Below are 7,473 nucleotides of genomic sequence, written 5' to 3'. Positions count from 1 at the left end.
GAAACCACCAACCTGTCTTCTGAACTGTTTGTCATTTTGCATTCCCAGCAATGCATGAGAGTTCCTGTTGCTCCACGTCCTCGCCAGCATTTGGTGTTGTCAGTGTTCTAGATTTTGGCAATTCTAATAGGTGTGTTGTAGTAGCTCATTATTGTTTTAATTTGCATTTCCCTGATCGTATATGATGTGGAGCGTCTTTTCTTATGTTTATTTGCCATTTATATATCTTCTTTGGTGAAGTGTCTGTTAAGGTCTTTGGCCCATTTAAAAAATATTTTTTAAACATTTATTTATATTTTACTTTATTTTATTTTTATTTTTAGAGATAGATTCTTGCTATGCTTTTCAGGCTGGTCTCAAACACTTAGCCTCAAGTGATCCTCCTGCTCAGCTTCCTGAGTAGCTGAGACTATAGGAGTGTGCCACCATGCCTGGCTCTTTGGCCCATTTAAAAATCCTGCTTGTGGCCGGGCGCGATGGCTCAAGCCTGTAATTCCAGCACTTTGGGAGGCCGAGACGGGCGGATCACGAGGTCAGGAGATTGAGACCATCCTGATGAACATGGTGAAACCCCGTCTCTACTAAAAAATACAAAAAACTAGCCGGGCGAGGTGGCGGGTGCCTGTAGTCTCAGCTACTCAGGAGGCTGAGGCAAGAGAATGGCGTAAACCCAGGGGGTGGAGCTTGCAGTGAGCTGAGATCCAGCCACTGCACTCCAGCCTGGGCGACAGAGCAAGACTCCGTCTCAAAAAAAAAAAAAAAAAATCCTGTTTGTTTCTTATTGCTGAGGTTAACAACTCTTTGTGTATTTTAGATAACAGTCTTTTATCTGAAATGTCTTTTGCATATACTTTCTTCCAATCTGTGGCTAGTCTTTTTATCCTCTTGACAGTAGACATTTTCTCTCTCTTTTATTTTTTGAGACAGTTTTGCTCTTGTTGCCCAGGCTGGAGTGCAATGGCACAATCTCAGCTCACTGCAACCTCCACCTCCTGAGTTTGAGCTACTCTCCTGCCTCAGCCTCCCAAGTAGCTGGGATTACAGGCATGCACCACCATGCCCAGCTAAGTTTTTGTAGTTTTAGTAGAGATGGGGTTTCTCCATGTTGGTCAGGCTGGTCTCAAACTCCTGACCTCAGGTGATCCACCCGCCTCGGTCTCCCAAAGTGCTAGGATTACAGGCGTGAGCCACCGTGCCTGGCCCTAGACATTCTCTTTGACAAAAGAGCTAAGGCAATACAATGGAGAAAGATAATCTTTTAAACAAGGAATGTTGAAACATTCTTTGTTATACAGAAAATGAATCTAGACACAGACCTTACACTCTTCACAAAAATAACTCAAAAAGTGTCACAGACTTAAATGTAAAACATAAAACTGTAAAGCTCTTAGAAGATAACACAGGATAATATCTAGACAACTCTAGACATTTTAGATGCAACACCAAAAGGCACGGTCCATGTAAAAAAGAATTGATAAGCTAGACCCCATTAACATTAAAATATTTCACTCTTTATTACTATTTTTTTAGAGATGGGGTCTCACTATGCTGCCCAGGCTTGTCTCAACCTCCTAGGCTCAAGTGATCCTCTTGCCTTAGCCTCTTGAGTAGTTGAGATTACAGGTGAGAAACACTATGCTCAGCTATTTTTTTTTTTAAAGGATGCAGTCTAATGCATATTTATAGACTAAGAGAAGGAACCAAAGATTCTGTAGAAGTTGGATGTAAAAAGACCTGAAAACTGGTAGAGCAAGACCTTGGAGGAGTCCAGAGAGGATGGGCTCTAGTTAAAGTGGAGATCTCAGCCACAGAGACTGAAGATATAGAGGTGAGAGCAGGTGCCAGTGCAGGTGAACTCGAAAAAAAGAGTAAGACAGATAAAAAGACATACCAAGAATTTCTCAATAGAGCATAAGGCAAGGCCTCCACATGAGAGTAAATAAACGAGGAAAGTGGGAAGTGATGACCATTGTGATTATTTGGAGTGGTTGCATCATCTGACCCAGAATCTGCTGAGGTTGCTTAAGGATGCTTCAGGGTGTGCCGATCCCAAGTCACTGAGTGGAGTATTTTAGAGCTGAGAGTTTCTGTCCTGGTATTTCTGAGAATGAGTAACATCTCCCATGACATCATTTAGAGCAGGGTTTCTCAGTGTCGGTGTTATTAACATTCGGGGCCAGATAATTATTTGGGAAAGGGAGAGGGGCTATCCCATTCACCATAGGATGTTTAGCAGCATCCCTGGCCTCTACCTGCTAGATGCTAGTGGCAAACCACCCACACACTAGTTATAACACCCCCAGATATCTTCAGACATCTCCAGATATCCCTTGGGGGAAGAAGCAAAATCTTCTCTGGGTGAGAACCACCAATGTATTTATTTATTTATTGAGATGGAGTCTCAGTCTGTCATCCAGGCTGGAGTGCAGTGGCATGATCTTGGCTCACAGCAGCCTCTACCTCCCGGGTTCAAGTGATTTTCTTGTCTCAGCCTCCCATGTAGCTGGGATTACAGACGCCTGCCACCATGCCTGGCTAATTTTTCATATTTTTAGTAGAGATGGGGTTTCGCCATGTTGGCCAGATTGGTCTTGAACTCCTGACCTCAGATGATCCGCCCGCCCCAGCCTCCCAATGTGCTGGGATTACAGGCGTGAGCCACCAAGCCAATGCAATAACCACCGATTTTGAGCTAGAGTTAGCGACGGCATGCCAGGGCTACTTCTCAGGAATGCGCAAGCTGCTCTGTTTCCTGGGAATGGTCTGCCTTGCCTGTCTGTGGGAAGGGTGGGAATGCCTTTGGCATTTGAGCAAGGTATTCACAGAGATGCTTCACCTAGACTCTTAGCACTGTTTGTACTAAAAGTGCCAACAATGGAGGTGTCTTCATGGCCGATCAGTCAATTCTTCTCTTACGTAACTTCTCACTAGCACCACCTTGCGGAAGAGGACACGATTTCTCCCCCTGGATATGGGGCCCCTGTAATTCAAAGCCAAATGCCCCCTCTTCTTCTTCGGATTTCTTTCCCAGCATTTTGTCTTTTACTATATCAAAATATAAGAATATACCCAGGACCCTCTGAGTATCAACTCCACATAATTAAATGAAAGGTATGTATCATAATTTTCATCAGATCAAGTCAATGAAACATCCTCCCTTCTCTTCTGGGATCTTCCTATTCTTTTCTTCTTATTTATGGAGAATTGATTGACATTCACTGCTTTCTAGGCATTATGCCAGGAGCTGGATACTCCAAGAGAAAATATGTGCGCTCCCTGCTGTCAAGGAGCTTACATCAAATAAACCAAGTAAACAGTGTAATAAAGAGTGCTAAATATTAATAGACCTACGTAAGCAGTATTTTGAAAGCACAGCAGAAATAGAATGCCTGGAGGGGAGGAGGAGTCACAGGTCAGGGAGGCATCTCAGGAGCAGGGATATTTTGGTTAACTCTTAAAGGATGCTCAGGAGCTCAGAGAGCCAGCCCAAGGACAGCATTTCAGGCAGGAGAATGGATTACACAAAGACCACGAGGCATGAACACCAGTTGTGTTTGGAAGCCTTTGAAAAAGTAGCTGTGGGCTGGGCGCGGTGGCTCATGCCTGTAATCCCAGCATTTTGGGAGGCCGAGGCCGATGGATCATGAGGTCAGGAGATCGAGATCATCCTGGCTAACATGGTGAAACCCCGTCTCTACTAAAAATACAAAAAAAGAAAAAAGAAAAAAAAAAACAAAGAAACACAAACAAAAAAAAATTAGCCGGGCATGGTGGTGGGCGCCTGTAGTCCCAGCTACTCGGGAGGCTGGGACAGGAGAATGGCGTGAACCCTGGAGGCAGAGCTTGCAGTGAGCCGAGATGGCGCCACTGCACTCCAGCCTGGGCGACAGAGACTCTGTCTCAAAAAAAAAAAAAAAAGAAAAGAAAAGAAAAGAAAAGAAAAAGTAGCTGTGGGCCAGATGTAGTGGCTCATGCCTATAATCCCAGCACTTTAGGAGGCTGAGGAGGGAGGATTGTTTGAAGCCAGGTGTTCAAGACCAGCCTGGGCGACATAGTGAGACTCTGTTTCAACTAAATAATTTTAAAAATAGCCAGGCATGGAGACATGTACCTGTAGTCCCAGTTACTCAGGAGGCTGAGGTGGGAGGATGGCTTGAGCCTGGGAGTTCAAGGCTGCAGTGAGCTATGACTGAGCCATTGTACTCCAGCCTGGGCTACACTGAGACCCTGCCTCTGAAAAAGGAAAAGAAAAGAAAACGTAGGTGTGGCTGCAGTGCAGCGAGTGGAGAGAGAAAATAAACTGGGAGCAAATGATGAAGGCCCTTGCAAGTTGTTTTTAGGCATGGAAGTTTTCCAATGACTGGATCCTGCGTGACTCTGATCTCTTGGGTGGTTCACCCCTCTTCCTCCTCTCTCTCTCTTTTTTTTTTTTTTTTTTTGAGACAGAGTCTCCCTCTGATGCCGAGGCTGGAGTGCAGTTGTTTAGTATTGGCTCACAGCAACTTCCACCTCCCAGGTTCAAGCAATTCTCATGCCTCAGCCTCCTGAGTAGCTGGGATTACAGGTGTGTGTGAACAAGCTCAGCTAACTTTTTAAAAAATATTTTTCTTTTTTTTTTTTTTTTTGGTAGAGATGGGGTTTTGCCATGTAGGCCAGGCTGGTCTTGAACTCCTGACCTCAAGTGATCTGACTGCCTCGGCCTCCCAAAGTGCTGGGATTACAGGCGTGAGCCACCACACCCAGCTCCTCCTCTCTTTTAGTCCAAGATCTAACATTTTGGATTCAGGCAAATATAATCTAGCCATCACCTGAAGTCTTCCCAGAGAAATCACTTCATAATCATATTCACTCATTCATTCATTCATTCATTCTTCTGTTTTCTCCTCTGCAAAGCAGACCCCATAATTTCTATCACTCCACATCCTGGGCTCTTCCCAACTCTCGTTATTTCCTACTTTCTGTTTTGCAGAATCCACCGGCTCCCACAACTGCTAGTTTTTGTCCAAATTCATTTCCCTCTCCCCATCAAAATAACCAGGAAGACACTCTTGCTCGTCCTGGGAGATCATATTCAGATGGCATTAAATAGCCGAGCCCAATTTCTGGGCATGATTCTTTAAGAAGAATTTGCATATCTGACATTTAATAAGATGAATTCTCCTTGCACCAACCACATTGGGCATAAAAATGTACACAGTAATTTTTCGAGGTGTTTTTCTCCTAGGAGAAGGTAGCTGTCAAGGTGGGTGATGCTCTGGGCAGGTAGCAGTGTCTCTCACTAACAAGTTCTGACAGGTATATAGAAAATCCTGCAAGTACCTCTGAAGAGAGAATAGATTCTTAAGCATTTACCAGGGAGAGTCTTAAGAGTTGTTTTATAGCAGTTAGCTGAGAGCAAGATGCTGGAGGAGGTGGGCAGGTTTGGAGATGCCAGAGTGCAGAGAGACAGAGACAGAGACAGACAGAGAGACAGAGACAGACAGAGAGAGGGAGAGAAAGAAGGAGACTGAGAGAGAAACAGAGAGACAAAGAGAGGGAGAGAAAAAGGAGAGGGACAGACAGAGACATAAAGAAACAGACAGAGAGAAAGAGAAACAGAGGGAGAGAAATAGAAGTAGAGAGAGAGACAAAGAGAAAGGGAGAGACACAGAGACAGAGAGACAGACTAAGAGATGAAAGAGACAAGAGACATCAACAGAAAGAGAAAGAGAAGAGACAGAGAGAGAGAAAGAGGAGACACACACACACACATAGACGGAGACAGAAACAGTGTGAGGGAAACAGATAAAGAGAAGGAGAGAAAAAGGAGAGAGAGACAGAGAGAAAGAGACAGAGAGAAACAGGGAGAGAAAGAAAGGGAGAGAGAGACAAACAGAGAAAGAGACAGGGAGAGAGAAACAGAGACAGAGAAACAGAGAGCGTGAGAGAGAAAGGCCATGAAGGCCAACTTTCCCCACATTATAATCAACCCAGACATGGCTGTTTCCCTCAGAGCACCCATGTGTGAGGAAGAGATGAAGCTGGCTGGGCTTGCTGGTCCAGTGGGGACTTGGAGAACTTTTCTGTCTAGCTAAAGGATTGTAAATGCACCAATCAGCACTCTGTGTCTAGTTAAAGGTTTGTAAACGCACCAATCAGCACTCTGTAAAAATGGACCAATCAGCAGGATGTGGGTGGGGCCAAATAAGGGAATAAAAGCAGGCCACCCTAGCCAGCAGTGGCTACCGCTCTGGTTCTCCTATAGGATGTGGCAACTTTGTTCTTTGGCTCTTCACAATGACTCTTGCTTCTGTTCGCTCTTTGGGTTCACTCTACCTTTAACACACTGGGAGGAACAAGCAACTCTGGAGGTGCCGGGTTTAAGAATCGTAACACTTACCACGAAGGTCTGTGGCTTCACTCCCGAAGTCAGCGGGTCCATGAACCCACCGGAAGGAAGAAATTCCGGACACATCCGAACATCTGAAGAAACAAACTCCAGACACACCATCTTTAAGAACTGTAACACTCGCTGTGCGGGTCCTCAGTTTCATTCTTGAAGTTAGGGAGACCAAGAACCCACCGGAAGGAATAAATTCCAGACACATGAGGATTGTGTTTTCAGAGTTCATGTCTACAGCTCATTGCGGGGGCAGTTTCTTTGATCGTGTGGAGCTGGACTCCAGGAACAGGACACACCATGTTCTTTCCTGAGTATGAAGCCAGCTCTCGGACTTGTTTTGTTGCACCTGCCACTAGGCATTGATGATGATCTTCCTTTCCTCCAGGAGAGTAAGAAGGAGAGGACGCAGTCCAAGTGGTTTCCCTTCTTAAAAAATCAACAAAACAAAACAGCACTAATGTGGGACCAGGCACAGATCCAAATTCTCGTTTTGAGCTTTGAACCCTGTCCAGGAAGCCCTTCTCGTGCATCTTCAGTATCATAAAGATACACCTGCGCCAGGCGTGGTGGCTCACACCTGTAATCCCAGCACTTTGGGAGGCTGAGGCAGGTGGGTCACTTGAGGTCAGGAGTTCCAGACCAGCCTGGCCAACAGGGTGAAAATATAGGCCGGGTGCAGTGGCTCACGCATGTAATCCCAGCACTTTGGGAGGCCAAGGCGGGCAGATCATTTGAGGTCAGGAGTCTGAGACCAGCCTGGCCAACACAGTGAAAACTGTCTCTACTAAAAGTACAAAAAAAAAAAAAAAAAAAAAAAATTAGCTGGGCCTTGCGGTGCACACTTGTAATTCTAGTTATTCAGGGGACTGAGGCACGAGAATCACTTGAACTGGGAGTCAGAAGTTGGAGTGAGCTGAAATTGAGCCACTGCACTCCAGCTTGGGTGACAAAGCCAAAAAAAAGAGAAAGAAAACATGGAGTTGAGGTTTAAAGCATCACATAATATCCAGAAGTCCAAGAAAAATGATAGATGTGTTTGTTTGCATAACATCCTTAATATAGAAAAAAATCCATAAAAGTTTAAAATAGGA

General features: G+C 45.0%; 1 non-coding gene across 1 annotated transcript; it reads left to right on the top strand.

Moving 5' to 3' along the window:
* The first annotated feature begins 6,588 nt into the window (after positions 1–6,588).
* LOC117082941 lies at positions 6,589–6,801 on the top strand. Its single transcript, XR_004436855.1, has one exon. It is a non-coding gene; the product is annotated as a small nucleolar RNA U3 (small nucleolar RNA).
* The last annotated feature ends 672 nt before the right edge of the window (positions 6,802–7,473 follow it).

This window comes from Trachypithecus francoisi, unplaced genomic scaffold (genome assembly GCF_009764315.1).
Source record: "Trachypithecus francoisi isolate TF-2019V2 unplaced genomic scaffold, Tfra_2.0 Lachesis_group9, whole genome shotgun sequence".
Lineage (NCBI taxonomy): Eukaryota > Metazoa > Chordata > Mammalia > Primates > Cercopithecidae > Trachypithecus > Trachypithecus francoisi.
Note: the sequence above shows the minus strand (reverse complement) of the source record. Positions and strands in the feature narration are given on the sequence as shown.